Source organism: Miniopterus schreibersii (assembly GCF_964146895.1).
Source record: "Miniopterus schreibersii genome assembly, chromosome: X".
Taxonomy (NCBI): domain Eukaryota; kingdom Metazoa; phylum Chordata; class Mammalia; order Chiroptera; family Miniopteridae; genus Miniopterus; species Miniopterus schreibersii.
Window position 1 is genome coordinate 13123856 of NC_138104.1, and position 22688 is coordinate 13146543.

The 22688-nt window shown below is 41.3% G+C and overlaps 1 protein-coding gene and 1 pseudogene across 2 annotated transcripts in view; both read left to right on the plus strand.

The window, feature by feature from the left end:
* TENM1 (teneurin transmembrane protein 1) overlaps positions 1-22688 on the plus strand; it is a 711536-nt gene that overhangs the window by 95856 nt on the left and 592992 nt on the right. The window lies entirely within an intron of this gene.
* On the plus strand, positions 11657-12278 carry LOC308551420 (large ribosomal subunit protein mL40 pseudogene; annotated as a pseudogene). The gene has a single exon. The product of its transcript is annotated as a large ribosomal subunit protein mL40 pseudogene (transcript).

Here is a 22688-nt window from a genome sequence, read left to right on the forward strand (position 1 = left end):
GGGCAGAACTGGCTTGGATGTGATGACATCCCAGGGTTTTTTGTTGTTGTTGTTAGAGCCCCAAATTACAAGCTTTATTCTCTGATAACTGCTTTCTGAAAGGTGTGCATTCATATCTTTAGCGTAAAGAATAGAAGAGAAATAATGCCGCTATTTAAAGAAAGGTTTCAGTATATAAAAGAGGGTAATTGCTGTGGAATCTGTGCATAGCCTAAATGAGCTTCCACTCTGACAAAAGCATTTCTCTAAAGGCAACTCCGTGGGTAGATTAATGCTACCATCTGGGTTCTGCCCAACAGAGCTTATGGGATTGAATGGGATGGACAATAAAAAACAAACAGACAGCCATCAAAACAAAAACCTCTCCCACTCCTTTCTAAACCCCATGGTCTTTATGCAGCTCAAAAAGATAAAACAAGTATCCTTCTTAAATACTGACCTTTCTCCTGCTAAGCAGTGACTTAGGAAGGGCTGAGGCTGAAGTCAGGTCTGTTTTAATATTGGTTCTGGCCTGAAATAAATGTTTATGTCCTTGAAAGAATTTTCTGGTGGTTGTTGATTCATTATTTTCTTTACATATTAAATAGGAATAAATAGTCTTTGGGTGTCCTTTAAGTTCTGGATGGGTTAATTAGCCATTTGTAAACCAATATAGTACAGTATTTCATCTGGATAAATTAATTTATAGTCTTGCATTGAAATGTAATTAAAATGTAGTTGCAATTAGTTTTTAGTCCCTAATCAGCAATTGCTGTTATACCGAACATGAATTGGATGGTAAATTTCATTAGCTTATTTTCCTGGGCAAAAGATAGTGTTTAATCACAGTCTCTGATCCACAAAGCTGCAGAGCAAAGTCTTGGCTTCAGTTTGCTAAGCAAAAGTTGTCCCTTTCCTGGCCTGGCCTGTTTGGCTCAGTGTTTAGAGGGCCGGCCTGAGGACTGAAGGGTCCCGGGTTCGATTCTGGCCTAAGGGCACGTGCCTGAGTTGCAGGCTCGACCCCACTCCAGTCGGAGCATGTGCGGGAGGCCACCAATGGATGTGTGTCTCTCCCATCGATGTTTCTCTCTCTCTCCCCCTTCCACTCTCTCTCTAAAGCAGTGGAAAAAATATCCTCATGTGAAGATTAAAAAAATAATAATTTTAAAAAAAAAAGTTGTCCATGCTCTGTTTTAAAGATACCAGGTTAAAGATGCTCGTCTTCCCTTGTTTCCCTCGTGTTCCCTTTATACTTGACAACACCTGCCTTAGGGACCTGAAAAGAAATAAGGCTATTTTTTGGTTGCAGTTTAAGCCAGTGTTCACTTATTTGTTCTTCCCACACAAATGCCAAGTACAGCTGCAATCAGTCCATCGCTTTGTCTGCCACTGCAGACAAAAAATTTAAAAGTAAATTTCAACACTGAAGCTTATCCGTTCACTCAGGTATTCTGCCACCCACCAAATATTTATGTATAATGACACTGCTCAAAGTCTTGTGCTGAATAAACCCTATAACGCTTCCGTGGACATAGCAAAGCGATTTCTTAAGTTTACAGTTTGAAGTTAGTCAATTAAAAAACAAAATTCAATATGATTTTTAGCAGAATGCAGCCAAACTGGTGACGATATTTATCGGTAAGTATGGTGCATTTTCACAACTTTGGTACTTAGTAACTAATTGTGAAAAGAGCAGCGCACTTGCAGAATGACTCCTTTTGGAAATTTAAATCGTTCGGTAGCCCTTTAAGAAAACACCGACAGCCTTTTCTGGACCAGTCTGTGCAATCATGTGATTCACATTGCTAAGCTTTTTTTTTTTTCTGGGAAGGCACATTACCTCAAGATGAAAATAAATGCTGTACTGTGTTTGTGTCGCCGACCTCAATTTTAACACATTTACTAAATCAAATTGAACGAATTAAAAATCAGTGGGGCTTTTGGGTCGCGAGAAGGTTGTTTAGAATTTTTGGTAACAGCTCTTTGCACCTTAGGTGAGATTTCGAAAATGCTTAGTGTTGCTTCGCAACATTGCTTGGTTTTTGTAGAAATGGGGTTTTGTAATTGTTTCTACACGTGCACACACACACACACACACACCCCAGTGGAAACTGAAAAAAGGGTTGGATCTAGTCAAAACTAGTTGACACAATGTAGTTAATGAATCCATTTGTCTAATTCAAAGTGTATCTTCCTGACTGCTAAGGGGGATAGGCCCGCAGAACGCTCTGCAGTGGGAGTTTACATGATCCTGAAAAGAGTAAAGAAAGAGCAGAAAACATCCTGTTAAACTTAGGCATCAGGTCACAGCTCCCACTCAGCAGCAGAAACCTGGTCTTGAGTAGGTAGGTCCAGATGGGCAGCCAGCCGTCTAACATGAGGATAGGGAGGGCCGGGGGGGTGAGCCTGGAGGTTGGACAGCCCTGGGGTGCAGGGCTGCACTGCTCTGTGGTGGCTGAGCACACAAAACAGCTTCTCTGTGTCTCACCAGGCTCGTTTGCACACTGCCATTTCTAATATCTTCTCACCAAAGATTTAATAATCCTTCTGCCTAAATTCTACATGGAAAGAGTTGAAGAGACAGCCCTTGTGCTTGTTGAAGGGAACCGTGTTCCCATCACTCTGCTACTGTGCTCTTGTCCTGAGAAGTCGCCTCACTAGAAACTCTGCTTCTCGTGTCATAGGGAATTAGGCTATTTATTAGGCCTAGTTCATAAGCATCATAGACTCCCAGGGTAGGAGGAAACCTTATGGTCATTTAGGCCAACGTTCATCTGATGTTTGGATTTCTTCTGTTTTTAGAAAGTGTCTCCCTTACAAGGAACTCATTCATTGCCTCCTGAGACAGCCCTTGTTCAGTGAACCCTCTGGGGTGTTCTCTTTAACACCGGCCCCAAAGAGGGACCTTACAAAAAGAAGTGTCCCATGGTCAAATAAGTTTGAGAAGCAAGACTTACCACTTAGGCTCTGAATATTCCTGCAGAAAATAGGCTTGTTGAAACTAACCAGGAATTCCCAACTGATTGGACCCCTTTCTCCCACATAACATGTTAAATATTTTATCCCACTGAAAATGCTTCCGTATATATATTTTTCAGATACTACATATTTGTTAAAGCAACTTTTAAAATTTAATTGACTTTTTGAACTCATGTCAAGCTGACCTTTGACTCCTTGAGGCTTACTCTCTAGCACAACCTGCTGTTTGGCCACCTCTACTCCCTGTTTGGCTTTTTGGACTCAAGCGTTGGTCTTCTTTTTCCCCTTGAATCTCGTGGGATCCAGCCCACCTCTCCAGCTTGCCTTTCTGGATTCCAGCTGTGTCGCCCTGCGCTTTCACCAGCAGTCTGAGACCTGTGCGACCCATGATGTCATGAGCATGGCATCTCCATCTTTCTTCAGTTGGTAGATTAGGAGTGATGAACAGGCCAGGGGAGGTTAGTATGGTCGTGGCCCAAGGCCGGCTGCCTCAAGGTGTTGCACGGTAGCGTATTGATTAATTGGAATTAAAATCGCCTGAGAAGTAGCCAGAGCAGGAAGAGCTCTCTGACTCTCTTCTGTCCCCACGTTGGCAGGAAATAAATCTCCATGATAGGTGTCCTCCCCACTCCTGAAAAACTGAGAGACAACCTTATCACAAGAGTTATAAAATCCAGAGTCCAAAAAGTGTGTATAAACATACCTTGTAATGCCTTTACTAATTTACTGCACAAGCCCCAACTCTTTGTTAAGGTTCCTCACTAGCAAATACCTGAACCTGCTTAGAGTCCTTTCGAATGAGCACTGGCTTTCTTTGTCCATCGATTTCTCATAAATTTACTATATCTTTGTCTATTTATTTATTTCTAAATATGTTTTTTTATTGATTTCAGAGAGAGGAAGGGAGAGGGAGGGAGAGATAGAAACATCAATGATGAGAGAGTCATTGATTGGCTGCCTCCCGCGCGCCCCCTGCTGGGGATCGAACCCACAGCCCGGGCCTGTGCCCTGACCGGGAATTGAACCGCGATCTCCTGGATCCTAGGTCGATGCCCAGCCGCTGAGCCACGCCAGCCCCGCTCTTTGTCTAGAAAGTATAAAGAAGTGCCTAGTCCAGTCACTTCCTTGAGCCCCACTTTATGATCTGAGCATCATATTGTGAGTTTCCTGTGGGCCTGCATTAATCCCCCCCCCCCCCCGTTAATCTAGCCTTGTGTCAATTTTATTATTTTAGAAGCAGTCCAGCCAGAAGAACTAAAGAAGGGTAGAATGGAGGAATTATCTCCTCCTGCTCCCCAACAGCATCATTTCATAAACCATCAATCACCCTCTGGTTCCAACTGCTCATCTCCATAATTAGTAACAAATACTTCAGAAGAGAATTTCTAATAGCCCATGCCTCCAGTTTTTGTGGTTTGCAAACCTCTTCCTTCAAAAGGCAAATCATCTTTTACTATTTTTAGCTCTCTAGTTTTTTTTTTTCCAAAGCAAAACTGGTAATAATTTGCTTTCTAAATATAGTGGCTCATCAACTGTTCATAAAACTGACACCACGTCCTTTGAAGAAGCAATGTTGGTTAAAATCCTGCCTTATATTTTGCAGAACACATTTTTGGGATGTTTTATAACACCCGTGGTGTCTTTTGGTGCCTAAAAAATTTAATTTGTGTGATTTCTGTATATTTGCATTGCAATTTTCTATCTGAAGGAATAGTCTCTTGAAATTGTATATACTAATTAGTGTTGTTTGTAAAATAATAGATACTTTTGAATGCGTGGGAGGTGAGCCTTTCAAATGCAGCATTTAAATATAATTGCTGTTTAAACGTTTTGCTTAAAAGATGTGTATTAATTATTTTTTATATAACTGCAGTTTGGGGGTGGTCTTTTGTTAATTAATCTGCACAAAGTGAGAAAACCCATCGAATGTATTTCCCAAACTTGCCCCCAACACCCAATTTTCAACATAGTTTATTTATATTTATGAAAGTATATTTGCAAAGGTTTAGCCTCAGCTATTTATTTCCACCAATTGAATCCTGGAGAAGCATTTTTGCTTTGTTTGCAAATTACTAGCATAGTATTACTGAGATTTGGAATTTCCGTTTCAATATCAGGGCATCGTTAAATTTTCATTGTTGAGGTCAACTTAGAAAGGAGTGTGGCAGAACCAGTAGAGAGCTTAAGTCCTGAGACTGAAAACACAAGAGTTCATAATCGATGCCGTCTCATTTTCTAGCCGAGGTACCTCGACTGAGTTGTTTAATGTGCCTAAACCTCAGTTCCTCGTTTGTAAAATGGAGTTGAGGGTGATGATGGACACCTACGTTATAGGACTGCTTTAAAGATTACATGAGTATTCAAATAAAGCCCTTAGCACATCGCCCCGCTCTGAGAATCAGATGAGTGATTGTCCATCTCTCAAGTTTCATCAATAAGCAAAACCCTTAAAATGTCCAGAAAAAGTTGGAATGTTATAAGTTAAACTTTTGCTTGCACGAGGCTCTGCCAATCAACATGGTTGTATTTCTCAGAGGTCTTCAATATTCAAGATGACTATGGATCACATTATCTGACTTAGCATGATACCGCATGGCAGGGGAGTTGGAATTCAGGCCGTCCCAGGCAATCCGTGTCATGCAACCCCCCATAGCACCCCAGAAAAGTTCAATCATAGCACTTACCACAGTGGCCTCGAATGTACATCCTAAGTAGGATAGTGGGGTCTGTTGCCCTTGCGTGGGCCACACATGGTCCAAACAGCCCGTAGGGAAAACAAAACAAAACAACAGTCCTTTTCCATTGGGCATCTGACTCTTCTGAATTTGTCAAAGGAGAAATGGGCTTCTTTAAAATAACCTGAGTTTAGGACATGGTTCTGGATGTGTTAGTCCCCCATCAAAGTCGGCTAATTTGATTCAGATTTTGTCTGGGTATTTTTTCATTTCTTAGCAACAGCTTAAGTTACGAAAATACAGCGGGTTGTACCATGGCTCACAATATAAAATGGCTTTGGATGGAGTATGCCCCTATTTAATATGAGAGGGAGAGTGAGGTTCAATGATCACCAGTCCTGTAAGGACTCAAGTGAGGACACCAGCCAGCAGCCTAAGTGCCCTGGAGTGACAGCTCCAGAGAACAAATCCAATAGATGTTATCAGGCACTCAACAGGGCCTCAGGGATGCTTGTGCAATTAATTTTCTGCACAAGGATGCCCTACTGAGGGGACATGAGCTTGGGCTGAAATATAGCCTGCACTTTACTCACTGTGGGCCTTTTGTAGTTGTTCTACTTGGAGATGGCACCTTGTTGTAATTCTTGCAACTAGAGGGGGTGTCCTGTTCTATTTTGCACGAAGGTGCTTGAAAAATAATACAGACCTGCTCGCCGATCGATCTCCACTCAGCCTTTGGTTCTACTCCCTCTGACCGTAGCTTGTAGGGACAAAACCCTTTCATAGGGAACTTGTCCTCTCGTAGGGCTGAGAAGACATAAGCTGGGCCCTCTCAGAATGGTGCTCTTGGTTCCTGCGATACTGTGATTTATATGAAAAATATATATATATTTGGTCATCCAGGGTTCCTAGCTCAGGGCTTCCTTAACCTTTGGAATTTCTGAAGCTCTAAGAGTGGTGCTGGTGGTGTCATTGGTACGTTGATGAGGTGGCTTGTGGAAAGCACCTAAGGATGGGGGGCTGGTTGCCAGTGCAGGTAACCCCAAGATGAGAGGGTTGGAACCTTCAGCCCCTCTCCCCCAGGCCCCTGGCCCGCAAGGGTTGAATCAATCTCCAGTGGCCCATGGTTCAACAATCCCATGCTTGGAATCTGTGCTTGATATCACAGATTCTAGGACAAACCTCTCTTCAGCTCTTTATCCATTTCTTGACATCTCATTTAGGAAAGTGAACTAAAGTAAGCAGCCTTTGGGCTATTTTGGAATACAGCGAGTCCTCTTTACATCACTGGTGATGGGGAAAGAACTGTTATATTAAGATTTTACTGTTTATAGGTTGTTTTGAAGCTATGGCTTGACTTCGGATTTATCATTTTCTGTTCTAATGAGCTCTGGTTTTTACACTGACGTTTCGATAAAGTGGATTTGATATTAAGAAGTGCTTGTCTGGTGTTGGCTTTATACCTCTTTTCCCCCAAGAGGTCAATTTTCCCTCTTCGTTCACTATACTCCCCTAATTTTCCTGACCTCTTTGCTGTTTTTAAAAATAAACTGAAAAATTAATAGATTATTTTTAGAAATATTTTAGGTTTAGAGAAAAATTAAGCAAGTAGTACAGAGGTTGGCCATATCCCGCCTGCCTAGAGCTTTCCTACTATCAACATCTTTCATTATTATGGTACATTTGTTAAAATTAATGAACTGATACTGATTCATTATGATTAACTGAAGTCCGTAGTTTATTCAGATGTCCTTAGTTTCTGCCTGATGACCTTTTCCTGCTCCGGGATCCTATCCAGGTTACCACATTGCACTTAGCTGTCATGTCTCCCTGGGCTCCCCTTGGCTGTGACTGTTTCTGGGACTCTGTTTTTGATGACTTTGGCAATTGTGAGGAGTTTAGGTCTGCTATTTTGTAGAATGGTCCCCTATTGGAATGTGTCTTATGTTTTCCTTATGATTAGACTGGGGTTATGGGTGTTTGGAAGATGACCACAGAGGTGAATAAAATGCCATTTTCTTCACAAAATATCAAGGCCACATATTATCAGCACGGCTTACCATTGTTGATGTTGGCCTTGGATCACCCAGATAGTGTTTGTTAGTTTTCTCCACTGTGGAGTTACTCCCCCCCTTCTGTACTGTACTCTTTGGAAGGAGGTCATGTGCAGCCACACTGACTGAGTAGGAGCTAGACTCCACCTCCTTAAAGCAGAATATCAGCATAAATCATCTAGAATATTGCATAGGACATTCACCTCTTCTCCCCATTCATTCATTTATTCATTCATTCAATCATTGATTTGTATCAGTATGTACTCATGGATATTTAGTTCATATTTTGGGTTGTAATCTGATAGTACTTTATTTTGTGACTCAAATTATTCCCACTTTGGCCATGAGGAGATATTTCACTTGGTTCCTATGTCCGTTTGACCTAACTCCATCAATGTAGGTTGTTGTTTTGTGTGTGTATGTGTGTTTTAAGCATTTACTTACTTTTTGGAAGAATGGGATGTACTTGTTTTTCATTCCCTTTCATTTTGCTTACTTACCTCTATGCTTTAATCTCAGTGGTCTTCATAGAAGTTGCTAGGAGATCACAGATGACTAGAAAAAAGCTGATTAGTGGCTTAGAAAAGTAGGGTGACGTTCACGCCTTTACCAGTCTCTTATCTGTGACTTTAGATTCTAAGCAACAACAATTCTTCTTATGTTTTATATTGAGTTCTCCAAAATTTTAACTCTTTTCTTTATTATAAAACCAGAGAGATGATGTCTTTGTAGATTTACAAAGCCTTTGGTGGATTTTAGATTCACTGAATCAACCTACATCTTTAGAAGAAAGTAGCTGATGCATGTAAAAAGGTACCTGCACCCCCACATTCATGTCAGCATTATTTACAATAGCTAAGCCATGGAAATAACCTCAGTGTCCATTGATGGATGAGCGGATAAAGAAATTGTGGTATAGGTACACAATGGAATATTATTTGGCCATAAAAAGAATGAAATCTTTCCATTTCTTACAATATGGATAGATCTTAAGGTAATTATGCTAAGTGAAATAAGTTAGATAAAGGAAGACAAATACCATATGATCTCTTTTATATGTGGAACCTAAAAAAACAAAAACCCAAGGTCTTAGATACAGAGAACAGATTGGTGTTTGCAAGAGGCAGGGGCTGGGGTGGGAGTCAGAGAAATGGGTGAACTCTTTTTTGTTTCTTTTAGTTTAAAAAATAATAAAGGGTATGCATAATTTGTTTTTAAAAGGGTGAAACTAGCTTATTATAGGTTTGTGTGCAGATATCATAGGCATTATTTAAAATTAATGAGTTGGAAGAGAATGCTTTTCTATACAAAATATTGAAAATATGATTTATTGTTGATTGAAAAGTTATATCCTAATAGTAGCTTAATGGGAGACAGTGGACATGGAATATGATAAATAGAATAAAGCCTTATCAGTTTATACACACTGCTTATGTGTACAGATATTGTCACTTGCATGTAAGTGATATTAGATGTACTCACGATACTGTAATCTTCTCTCCTAAGGTCTGTCAGCATTTTCATTATAAACCTGCTTTTCAAGGGCATGTAACATCTCCTCTAAAATTTCATTTGGGATTTAAACTTGCCAAACACAATTGCACACTGTGAAAATTTCTTTTGAAAATTTAATCAGAATCATTGTTTTTGTCCCAGTGCTTTGACTTGTGTGATAGCTACTTCCTTTCTTCCTGTGTCTTGATAAATGGTTTCTCTCTCATCTGAGAATGATGACTGTTGAATGAGAACATGGCCTTAAATTTTCCGAGTTTGATGGGTGGTATGTAATATCATAACTCTTTGATTCTACGCCGGGCACCTTCCAGCAGAGAATATGTTTCCTAAATGGCAGTGTTTCGTCTTTTTGTTTGTGATGGTCTATTAATGTAGTCCCTAGGGGTTGTGCTATACTTCTCTGTCGATGTACCAGCTATAACCAGTTACAAATTATAAATATGAAAAAAAGAATTTACTGGTAATATTTGACAAGAAACATTTTCAAATTCTAAGAACAGTTTAAACAAGAAAAACGTAAGTCCTGTATTTTATTCAGAACTATATCAAATTTTCTAGAGAAACAAAGTAAAACTTGAATAGATGGAGAGATCCATCATGTTTTTGGCTAGGAGATCTGAGTATTTAAAATATATAAGTTTTTCCAGTTTAATTGATTTATAGGTTCATAGGTTTTGGAAATTCAAAATTAATTTATAGGTTTCAAATGAATTTAACAAGATTTCTGTTTACTTTTAAGATAATAGTTCTGAAGTTCATTTTGGAAGAATAAGCAGATTTTAATAATTAAATATTTTTTAAACATCAATAAGAGATAGTAAAATGCACACAGTTATAATAATTGCTAGTATGGTAAGGTTGTAAGAGTGAAGAGGTGAATAAAATGAACTAGATGATGGTATTGAAAAAATATCACTTTTTATGATAAAAGAAACATCACAAACAATGGAGAAAGAATAATTTGATAAATAGTTCTTGGAAAATTGGCTGTTTGGAAGGCAAGGGAATTTACCATACAATCTCAGGTTAGAGCCACACTTCGTACCATATGCTTAAATAAATTTTTGAAACAGTTAAATTTTCCAAAAGTTTAAAAACAGAAGCAAAGAGGCTTCACTATTTAACTGATTTTATGATGAGAAGAAATCAGAGGAAGATAATGATCGATTTAAATCTATAACAACCAATATTTTTTCTTAAAAACATCATTAACAGACTGAAAAGGCAAATTATAAACATGGAAAATATACACTTAAAATATTACACACACACACACACACATATATAGAGGCCTAATATCTGTAATATATAAATATCTCTTACAAATCAATAAGAAAAGGCTGAACACCCCTATAGGAAATGGTAAAGATGTGACTAGGGAATGAACAAGAATGTTGATGGGCAGTAAACATTTGGAAAGTACAAATATAGGATGAAAACAGATTTTTGTTGACCTTATTTACAGAGATTAGAAATAAGTTCCTGTGAAGATGCTGTGAGACAGGCTTATAGACTTCGAGAGGAGTGTCAATTAGCTTAATCTTTCTGGAATGCAAATGGCAACACATGCATGTGAAAAGATCCTTCAAAAGCTATTAAGCTTTAACCCAGAGATCTTGTATCTAGAAACCAATCAAGATTTGTACAAATATACGCAAGGACAATAATTTTTATTCGTAGTAGTAATGATGAGACACTGAAAAAATCTTAAATGCCAACAAGATGGAAACATTAGAGACATTATGGTACATCTTTTATGACAGAATAATGCACAGGCATTTACATCGATGTTGCATAAATTTGCAACTTGCTTAGGTCACCTAACCCTGAAAAGACCTCAGAAAGTTTGTCCCAGTAATGAACTTGGCTTCTGCTCACAAGCAGGCACATCAAAGGGTTGACCATTCACTTTCCTGCAACTCTTCTCACTCCTGGGCCATGACTCTCTACTGGTTGGTTGTCCACTCATATTTCAACGGTTCCTTTTCCGAAACCCCAGTACCATGTAGGTCCCTCAAACAATCCTGCCATTCAGAACGGCTGTGCGTTGGGTTAGGACACATAATCCATCAGGAAGCAGAATTACAAGCTTGGGCTGTGTGGTCAGAGAGACCCCAGCTTTGCTACCATTTACTGACTTTGGGCAAATTATTGAGCCTTTCTGAGCTTGAGTTGTTATGGTTTAAGACATAAAAAGTATCTGAAACAGTTCATTGCCTGGAATGTAGGAGACAATTAAAATGGTCTTTATTGTTATTACGAGTATATATTGGGGGCTGCAGGACAGGAATGAATTTCTAAAGAAAGACTGACGGTGAGTCCTCCGTAGCTCGCGCCCCAGGTCGGAACGCTAGCGTGCGAATCGGCGGGACGGCCGGACCGGAGCGGAAGGCACCACCGGCCGGACCACCGAGGTGCGCGCCCGGAAGCAGCCGGTCGGCTGGCTTTGGAGCCATGGCCGCCACCGAGCTGAGAGCGATCTCGCGCGCCCTGCGTTCGCCGCGCTGGCCTCTGGGAATTTGGCAGACGCAGATTAGAAACACCCGCCAGCGAGCTTTATTGTTGTCTTTCCCGGAACTCGTTCCCATGAGAGCGGAATGTTTGCGAAAGAAGAAGAAGGTAGATCCTAAAAAAGACCAAGCTGTAAAGGACCGTTTGAAAAAAGAGGATCGGAAAACTAGAAAAGGCTAGCCAGGAGCTGATTCCCACTGAAGATTTTATTACACCTGCGAGGTTCTTGGATCAAGTGAGACAGCGGCCTCGTGTAGAGCTCTCCTTTGAGGAGGCTGAGCGGAGAGCTTTGCTTCTGAAGAAGTGGGCCCTGTACAAGCAGCGAGAGCATGAGATGGAGAGGGAAGCCATCAAGTGCATGCTTGAGGCCCAGCAGGAAGCTCTGCAGGAACTACAGCTCACGTCCAAGGAGCTGCACATGGAGGCTCTCAAGCGGGACCCCAGTCTGTTCCCCTTTGAGAGAGAAGGGCCAGATTACACACCACCGATCTCCAACTATCAGCCCCCTGAAGGCAGGTACCGTGATATCCCCAAGGTGTACACACAGGTGGAGTTCAAAAGATAGAGCTGCAGGCAGCTATCTGAACATGCCACCCTTGACAGCCAGAACCACCAGAGCTCAAGCCTGTTTGTCACAGAGTTAGGCATGCTGAGAATAAATGTAAGTTTAATCATAAAAAAACAAACAAAAAAGAAATACTGATGGTTTTATGAAAAGATACTTTAGTAGTAGTAGTAATGGCTGATGCTTCCAGGACAGAATATCAAGTGAGCTGTCAGTCTAAGTATTTAAGGTATAAAGGAAGGCAGTAGCTCTCAGGAAATACTCCGTAAGCAAGTAGCACTTAAAGATCGTGCTTCGTCACCTCGCCATCCCCAGCACCTAGTAGCACAGTTCCCAGCAGGTTGTAATGCTCAGTCAAGATTTGGTGAATGGCTGGCTGGCTGGCTGAGGTGTGACACATTAAAGCCCCTGATAGCCGGAGAGTAATGTGAAGGAATCTAGGGCCAATATGTCTGGAGAAGAGTGGATATGAGTATGGGGAGAGAGAAGGGACAGGCGAGACAAAGCCTGATAGAAAGATATGAAAAGATGCCTCCCAACTTTTTGAGCTCCAGTCCTCCTGTCCTCTAGGTTGTTTTCACACTCGACTGAAAACAGCTGGGAACATATTGGAAGAAAGGTAGACTCCTTTGGGTTCACTGATGGATGTGAGAATCCCCTCCTTGACTTCCACCTTCCTAGTGAAAATTGGTGAGGAAATGACAAGGCAGAGACTGCTCGAGTAGTCTGTGGAGATCCACAGTCTAGGCCAGTAGGGCAATAAGACCATGGCCACAGTGACCTATTATCTGAGCCTTAAGTAGGGATGCATGGTCTGACAAAGGATTTTCCCCCCTTAATATGTGAATGAATTCATGGTGACAGCCTCACAAGATATATACAGTATATCTCCTTTAATGAATTGCCATTATTGGAAATGAAAGTCTGTGAAATTAGTGCTGTTCCAAAAAGTTAGAAGCATATGGTTGCCATGGTTTTTGGCATCTTTTAAAAATACAAGGATTTGGGTGGGTCTTGAAAACTTTGATAATCTCTTGGATCACACACACACACACACACACACACACACACACACTCTTCTTTATTGTAGGAGGTCCTGTCAGGAGGATTTTGGACTGCTCGGTTTTTCCATAGTCATGACCAGGGTGCAGAAGCCCAGGTGGGGCACATTCAACCTCAGAGGTAGTAGAGGAGTGAGGACCAATGGATGGGGAGTTAAATAGACTTGACTGACGAAGGTAAAAAATACAATCAAGAGCCTAGGAATTCAGGAAGAAAACTAGGACTAGAAGGGAGGATTATGCTTTTCCTGGGATTCGAGTATGATGACTATTTGTGCTTTGTAAATAAACCAAGAAGTAGATGCGTTTGTTCAATGGGAAACTGAATCTTTGTGGAGAGATCCTAAGAGACGTTGGGCTTTATGAAAGAGGGAAAATGCACATATTCAGTTGGCTTGGAAAGAGAACAGAATGAGGCAGGTTTCGAAGACAAAGGTGGTACCCCTCACTTGTTCATTCAGTCAGCAAATATTTTTGGTGTGCTCACCACATACCAGATAGTGTTCTGGGCACCAGGGATACAACAATAAACGAGATCTACCAAGTTCCTGCTTTTATGGAACTTGCATTCTGATGGGAAGACAAACAATAAATGAGTAAACAAATGCACATATAATGGGTCAGGTAGGGATACATGTTATAGAGACAAATAAGCCAAGACAAGGGGATAAAAGATGGTGTTGTGCAGTTGGAGTATAAGTTTAGCTCTGATGGGCAGGGGCCTTCTCTCTGAGGAGGTGACACTGGAACAGAGACATGAATGAAATACACGTCCAGCCATAGCAAACTTAGGAGGGTGGGGCCAGCATTCTAGACAGATGGATTAACAAGTGAATGTGTCCTGGGGTAGCATTAAGCTTGGAGTGTCAGCAGAACAAAAAGCCAGCCAGTAACGTTGGAGGTTAGTGATATGAGGGCGGCTGGGACAGTTTGTGTGGGGCCCTGAAGGCCATGGTGGGAGTGTAGTTTTTATTTTAAGTTTGATGGGAAGCCTTTGGAAGCCTCTGGGTAGAAGAGTTAGGTGATCTGATTAATGTTTTAGAAAGATTACCCTGGTAGCTGGGTAGAAAGAGATTCTAGGGAGGCAAGAATGAAAACACTGAGGCCAGTTAGGAGGTTGTTGCCATAGTGGGGGCGCTGGCTGATGGCAATAGGGACGGGGGGGGGGGCATGGAGATGGTGAGCAGTGGTCAGATTCAGAAGATATTTTGAAGGTAAACCTGATATACCTTGTTGATGGATTAGAGGGAAAGGGGGGGTCACGAAGGTTTCTGGGCTGAGTGACTGGGTAAGCAGTGATGCCATTTGTAGAGGCTGCGTTATATGGGGGGGGGAGGTTTGCAAGGGGACTAGTGTATTTCTGAGTGCTTATTATATGTTATATGTTACACACTGTCCTAAGCTCCGGGGATACAGAGAAGAACCAGGTAGAGCTTAGAATGCCCTAAAAAAAAAAAAAAAAAGGGACATCTGTAATATTTTCAATAATAATGATAAATTAAAAAAAAAAAAGAAGTACAAATTGGTAGTTGCAGAATAGTCACAGGGATGTAAATAGCACGGGGAACATAGTCAATAATATTATTGTAATAACTGTGTGTGGGGCCAGGTGGGTACTGGAAATATCAGGGAGACGACTCTGTAAAGTGCGTGATCTTCTAATCAGTATGCTGTACACCTGAAACCAAAACAGAATAATATTGAATGCGAACTGTAACTGAAAAATGAAACAATAATATATCAAAAAAAGAATGCCCTTACCAGAGCTTAGAATGAAAAGCTACATGGCTGATAAGAGGATCAGGACAAAAGTCGCCCCCAGAAAGGTAGATTAAAATGTGGAACTTTCCAAAGAATCAAACCAACCTCATTGTTGCTAAGTCAGGCTGATTCGGTTGAGCCAGAAGACGGAAAAAAATGAGTGTTCAGGATATGTGTGGGGGATGGGGAAGCTCGAGAGCATCCAAGCCAGGGACACCTCCAAAAGTGAGGTTAGAGCCCGGCCGGTGTGGCTCAGCGGTTGAGCATGGACCTAGGATCCAGGAGATTGCGGTTCGATTTCTGGTCAGGGCACAGGCCCGGGTTGCGGGCTCGATCCCCAGCAGGGGGCATGCGGGAGGCAGCTGATTAGTGACTCATCATGGATGTTTCTCCCTCTCCTTTCCTCTCTCTGAAATCAATAAAGATATATTTTTTTAAAAAAGTGAGGTTAGATATCTCTGAGAACATACAGGCAGAGCCGAACGAACTTTGAATGGAAATGATTGCACCTATTGGGAAAATGTCTCTCCCACCCCGAGTCCATATAGAATGGAAGTGCCTTCACGTGGTGCCAGAAAAGACAGCCAGGAGTCATAAGGAGAGAAAAGATCAGAAAGGCAGTAAGCGGTCATGAGCTCAGGTTCCAAAGTCACAGACACGGCCTTCTGTTTGCCACTTTTAGCTGTGCGACTTAGGCGTCTTCCCCTTTCTGAGTCCCAGTTTCCCCTCCCGTGAACCAAGAAACCAAAGCCCTGATCTCATGTGGGCGATAAGAGGATTGAAGGGATGATGTATGGAAAGTATCTAGCAAGGTGCCTGAGATACAGTGAACACAAAATAAATGTTAGCTTATAATCATACTGATTCTGATGATGATAAAGTGAGACTTTTCTACAGCTTAGCTAGCCAGTGTCTCCTCCAGGCTGCTGTTTCCTCCCAACAAACTGAGGAACTAGATGGGGTCCATGAGGCTCCCAGGTGAGCTTGTTGATGCTTGGTGAATATATCTGCTTATGTGGGGCTTTTTGTTGTTGTTATTGTTAATTTTGCCCTTTCGCTTTTCACTGTTTATTGGTCAAGATCTTTTCCTATATCTCAGAGAGAAAAAAGAAATGTTCAGCAAGCGGGCATCCTGTCACCCCTGGGGCAGTGCTTCTCAAACAGGAATAAGGACAGGTTTCGGCAGGGGATTTTGTGACAGTGCAGGCCCGGGTGCAGTAGGTGTGGGGTGGGGCCGGGGAGCCTGCATTCCGAACAAGCTCCAGACGTTGCTGATGCTGGTGCCGCTCTCTGTGCACCATCGTTCGAGTAGCACTGAGCTAGGAAACTGAGCTGGAAAAGTCTAGAAAGCGTGCATGAACTGTAGGAGCTGGGGCAGCAGGTGACCTGCGTCTCAAATGCGTGAGGCCTGCTAGCCATGGCCGACTCCTGCTTCTCATGACAGCCTTGAGTGGCTCCTTCTCCCACACCCAGTGTAAAGAGAGGATTTTGGGGTGAGGGACAGGGTTAGAAAGGCAGGAATGCTGTACATGATCCCTTACCGCCTCCATGTTGTCCTGAAACAGATGTGAGTGCACAGCTGTCTACTACAAAGAGAGCTTCCGAGGAAAGTCTCCATGGAGCAATATATCTTACTTTTATTATTTTCCTCTTTATGATGTTTTCTTTACTCAATCCCATGAAAAATCACATAATGGGATTTCATTGTAGCCTGTTTGAATAGATAGGACAATGGAGAAATCATATAGTCAAGGAAGTGTTCCCACAACTAAAAGAAGTTTATCTGAGAAATGTTTGTGGCAGAACATAAGCAACCATTAGAAATGAAATTTGGGCAAGATGAAAAATCATTCAATATAAATTGCATATTGTTTATCAGAGATACTTGTAATATACAGAAAGATTTTCATTATGATTATTGTGATAAAAATGTGGCTTTCAAATATATTGTTCCAATATGACCAGCATTTTTTATTGCAGAAATAGTCCTTACTCAAGAAAGGTCTCTGATAAATGGAGATTGAAATAGACAGTATATTTAGATGCTACTGAATATCCTCAGATATCTTGCTTTTCAGCAGGTAAACCAGAAATTGATGGTGGCGGCGTTCCTGGTTTGTTGGCCTTTTCGTCGTGTTCCACCCTTTTAATAAATGAAACACTGAGTTTTTATTCCATTATTTTAGAGACATTTATTATCTTTGTGTATCATTCACTCTTTCAGGGTTAAGATCATTTAGTTTCCTTTTTTTCAAAATAACTTTTTATTTTTCAATTACAGTTGATGTACAACATTATATTAGTTTCAAGTGTACAACGTAGTGATTGGGCATTTATATAACTTACAAAATGATCACCCCAATAATAAATCCACTACCCATCTGGTACCATACTTAGTAATTACAGTATTATTGACGATATCCCCTATGCTGTACTTAACATCCCCATGACTATTCTGTAACTACCATTTTGTACTTCTTAATCTCTTCATAAGATCATTTAGCTTTCAATCCACAGCCCTTCAGTTACTTTTTCTGTAGCTGATTGATTGATACGAGAGGCAGTACAGTGGGGCGTTTAAGAGCATGGGCTTTAGAGATAGATTCGAATCCTGCCACTGCCACTTACCGCCTGTGTGACTGCGGAGAACTAACTTAAACCCCTGGTGTCAGCTTCTTCATCTGTAAAATGGGAATAATAATAGTCATTCATTTATAGAGTTGTGGGTAATGAATGAGTTAACACATGTAAAACAGCCAAAACTATGACCGCCGTAGTTGTGAACACTTACTAAGTGTTCACAATATTGTGACTAATCTTACTAATGATGTTACATGGTAAACCATTTCATGTCAACGCTCATGTTTTATCTCCCCAGCCAGATGACAAACATTTTTATTTTATTTATTTTTATTTTTTTAGATATATCTTTATTGATTTCAGAGAGAGGAAAGGAGAGGGAGAGAGAGAGATAGAAACATCAATGATGAGAGAGTCATTGATCGAGCCCGCAACCCAGGCATGTGCCCTGACCAGGAATCGAACCCCGATCGCCTGGATCCTAGGTCGATGCTCAACGGCTGAGCCACGCCCGGCCAGGCAGACAAACATTTTTAGTAGGGGGATGGTATCTTTTATTTTCTGTTAATTGTTCATTTCCTTCGATGCCTCTATTATTTCTGCATGTTTGCCATGATCACTATAGATCTGGCTTGCAGATGCAACCATCAAGAGGTGCATTATAAAATATAAACCTGGAAACTGCAATGAGGAAACACTGCTTTCAGTAAGCAGTAGGTGTCCGGCTGGGCAGGGCCCAGTGGTTGAGCATCGACCTAGGATCCAGGAGGTCGGGGTTCGAGTCCCGGTCAGGGCACAGGCCCGGGTTGCGGGCTTGATCCCCAGCAGGGGGCGTGCAGGAGGCAGTGGATTGATGTTTCTCTCTCATCACTGATGTTTCCATCTCTCTCTCCCTCTCCCTTCCTCTTTCTGAAATCAATAAAGATCCATCTTTTCAAAAAATAAGCAGTAGGTAATGAGGTGGGGTAGTGGAAAACACATATTTTCTCCCTGATAATGCTAATTATGATACCCCATCTATCAAGGCCCTGTTTTACTGTGAGACACCCCGCCTTTCCTTCTTTGTCACAATAACTTTATGAATTAGAGAACCGGGGTGCAGGGAGGCTCAGTAACAAGCTCCAGGACACTCACCTGGGACTCCAGCCGGCTCCTCTCCCATGGCAAACGCTTCATTCACTGCTTCACCCCGTTTTAAAATCCCTGGGGCATCCTTCTTGGTTAAAACAGCTGAGCTGAGCTTACATCGCGGTTCTGCTTCTCACTAACCATATGATACCTGGAAGCCCACATCCACGTTGGTACAGAAAGACCCTCGAAGTCTCTGTCTCAAGTGTCTTTCTGAAAGACGTGGTGGCCTGCCGTTTATTTTTTATTTCCCTGCCAGGCTGCGGCCCCTGCCTCCAGACCCCCAGGAGCCGATCGCTTCCTCCAGCCCCCCCCCCTTCCCCGGTGTCCCCAGCCCAGGAGTGTGCATTTTGTTATCGGGGCCCCAGGATCTGTGGCGCTTTTTCCTTCGTCTAGGTTCCGATCGTGCCTTTCTGACGTTTCCATTCAGCCGGGAGAATCCAAATACGGAAACATTGTATTTCTCCATCTGTTGCAACACTCGGGCCGGCGATCGCGTTTTCATTAGTTAAGCGCTGCTCTGAAGCAATGGTCCAGAACAAAGAGAATGATCGATGCTGCTGCTTTGAGTCCAGATGTGGGATAATGGGTATCTCGGACATAAACAGGATTCCTTCGGTTGATGGATAGTCTCGGCGCGGGCAGATTATACGAAACCCCTCAAAACCTCCCCCTTCTGCTTTGCCTGGGGCCAGGCATTTCCAGGAATCTCCCCTCCTGTTGCTCACTGTTCCTGGGGAGTGTGTGCTGGGGGGGGGGGTGACCAAAGGTAAGAGGAGAGATGGGGACACACCAGACAATGGGGAGGCCTGGGAATGTCCTTTCTTGCTCCCGAGAGTCATTCGTATAAGAATGTATTTTGCCTTCTATTGACTCAGCCACCTGAATAATATGTGTCTTTAAGGCTTTGATTACATTCGCTTTTCTTCCAATTTGAGTATCATTTGCAAACTAGGAAATGTTTTCAATATCCGCATCCAAATAATTACATTCATATAAAAAAAAATCTGTTAATGAAACATTAGAGCTAAAGGCTTAATTGCTAAAAAATCAACTCCCAGAACTAGAAAATTCAGTTTAGGTTCCATGGTAACGAGATCTATTATTAACTGTATAAATGCTATCTAATAACATTTTGAAATTAACCTGCTGATTTAAGTACTCTCAGGACTATATATAAGGTAAGGTGCTGTTTAAAAATAAAACAGTCATTTAAGTAGTTTCCCTGGTTAAAAATTATGGAAAACTTCACATTCCTTCCAATTATTTTATTCCTTATCAGATTTTATGCTTGTTTTTCTATCAGTTAATGAGAAAACGCTTCATTTCTTTTGAAATATGACAGCATTTAATGTTCATGAGTCATATTTATGTCTCACTTTTTTAAAAAAAAACTAGCAGTAAAGGAAAATGCAAATACAAACTTAATGAAGGAGGAAAGTTGCTATAGGATGTGTCCTAAGAAGGGAATGAATCCAGGAAAGCATATTGTCCTTTGATGGGAAGGGTTCTAGACATGAGAAAATATTTTTGAAATTTTATTTTATTTTATTATTATTATTATTTTCAGATGTCCCCTTTTTCCCCCATTGATCCCTCCACCCTGCATCCACACTCCCCCCAGGCCTTCCCCATACCAATGTCTGTGTCCATGGGCTATGCTTATAAACATCTAAGTTCTTTGATTAATCTCTTCCCACCCACTCCCCCACCCCGCCTTCCCTCTGAGACCCCTCAGTCTGTCCCATGCTTCCATGCCTTGGGATCTATTTTGTTCATCAGTTTATTTTTGAAATTTTAGAGTGTGATAAGGGTGACAGAGTTATCTCAAATTGAGGGAAAGATAATACATATTAATTTGCTATAAAAAGGTGAAAACTTGCCCGGGTTAATAAAAATGAGCGTAGGAAGGTGGTAAGAGTTTTCAGTAAGCACATCATTAATATCAAGGCAAAAATGATTGAATATTGAAACTCCTGAACGTATGACTGAGAACTTCCAGTGAGCGTATTGAAAAGATGGTTCAGGAGTAGGAAAAACTGGTGAGATTTTCTCATTCACACAGCGCCCATGCCACAGAGAGCAAGGCAGGGGGCCAAGGCCGCGCAGCACTTTTCCCACAGGCACACAGCACAGGAGCAGCAAGCTCAGCACACAGGAGAGCGCCAGACTCCACTCCTCCGGAGGAAAAAACAAATCATCACGAGAGACTCCTTCATTAGGAAGCTATTCAAACACTGGAAGAAGCATTTTTTAGACACATGCTGTTTATTTATCACTGTTGCTTAACGCAGGGGATCCAGAACAAAAAGACAGGGCATTTGCCCATGAGACGCTTTTTATCAATTTAGGAAGACAAGGTCTAACATATTTACATGAACACATCGAGGATAAATTCAAGTTCAGGTGAAACAGAAGGATCTAAAAGACTCCATGGGGCAGACTATACACGTGCTGCTGGAGCAATTCCAGTTCGAGGGAGGTGGTTATGGGGTGCGGGACTTGAAAATATGGTGGAGCTTCAGCTGCTGGTGCTATGTTGACACTGAAGGAAACGCCTGGAAATTGACTTTTAATAAGAGTAGAGGTTTAGGTTAATAATAAGGAATACCTCTCCCTAATCAAAAAAGACTGAGCTCTTTTCACAGCACTTTTTGGGACTGAGAAGTCAAAGGATATAGTACACACATCCTGCTCTTCGTAAGCTGATGGTTTAGTTGTAGACACAGGTATCGTTTTTGAGGTGTAAGGCATAGAGAACGGAGTTCGTGAGTGCTAAAGGAGATATGCAAGTAGGAAATCAAACGGGCATTCTGGAATGATCTCAGGGAAGAGGGACTCTGAGGATTAGTAACGCGTGGTGATGTGGAAATACTGTCGTGCACATTGGCTTCAGATTCAGGTTCTGGTACTTACCAGGTGTGTGGCTTAGCCGAGCCTCTGTTTCTTTACCTGTAAAACTAGGGGTGTAATACCTAACTTTAGGGATCCTGTGAACATTATCAACAATGGATGCAAGGGTATGGGGCTTCTTTTTGGGGTAGTGAAAATGTTCAGAAATTGATTGTGGTGATAGTTGCACAACTCTCTGAGTATCCTAAAATCCCATGAATTGTATACTTTAAATGGCTGATTTGTAAGGTGATTTTATATATATATAAATTTACATATATATATATATATATATATCTACAGAAAAGCTAAACATAAATTTACCATATGAAAAAATTTACCATACGATCTAATAATTCTACTCCTAGATATATACACAAGCATAAGAAAAATGTATGTCCAAAAAATATTTGAATGTTCATAACAGTGTTGTTCCTAATAGCCTAAAATCCGACACAACCCAAATGTCTATAAACTGGTGAATGGATGAGTAAAATGTGGCATATCCATACAATGGAATATTATTCAGCCCTGAAAAGGAATGAAGTTCTGATACATGGGTGCACCATGGATAAATCTCAAAAACATTAGGATAAGGATAAGTCAAAGAAGTTAGAAGCAAAAGACCCCATACTGTATGATTGCATTCATATGTAATGCTCTGAAAAAGCAAGTCTAGAGAGACACATAATAGATTAGTGGTTACCAGGGGCTGGGAGTGGGAACGGAGAGTGATTACAAATGAGCACAGGGGATGTTTTGGAGGTGATGTAAATATGCTGAAATTGGTTTGTGGTGATGGTTGCATAACCCTTTGACTTAGCTAAAAAAAAAATCATAGAACTGTACATTCTAAATGAGTGTATTTCATGGCATGTAAATTATATCTCAGTAAAACTGTAATGGACTCAAAATGTCAAGTAATATATACTTAATACATGGTTGCTTCTATCATTGTTGAAGCAATAAGGGAAGGCCTTGTGAAGAA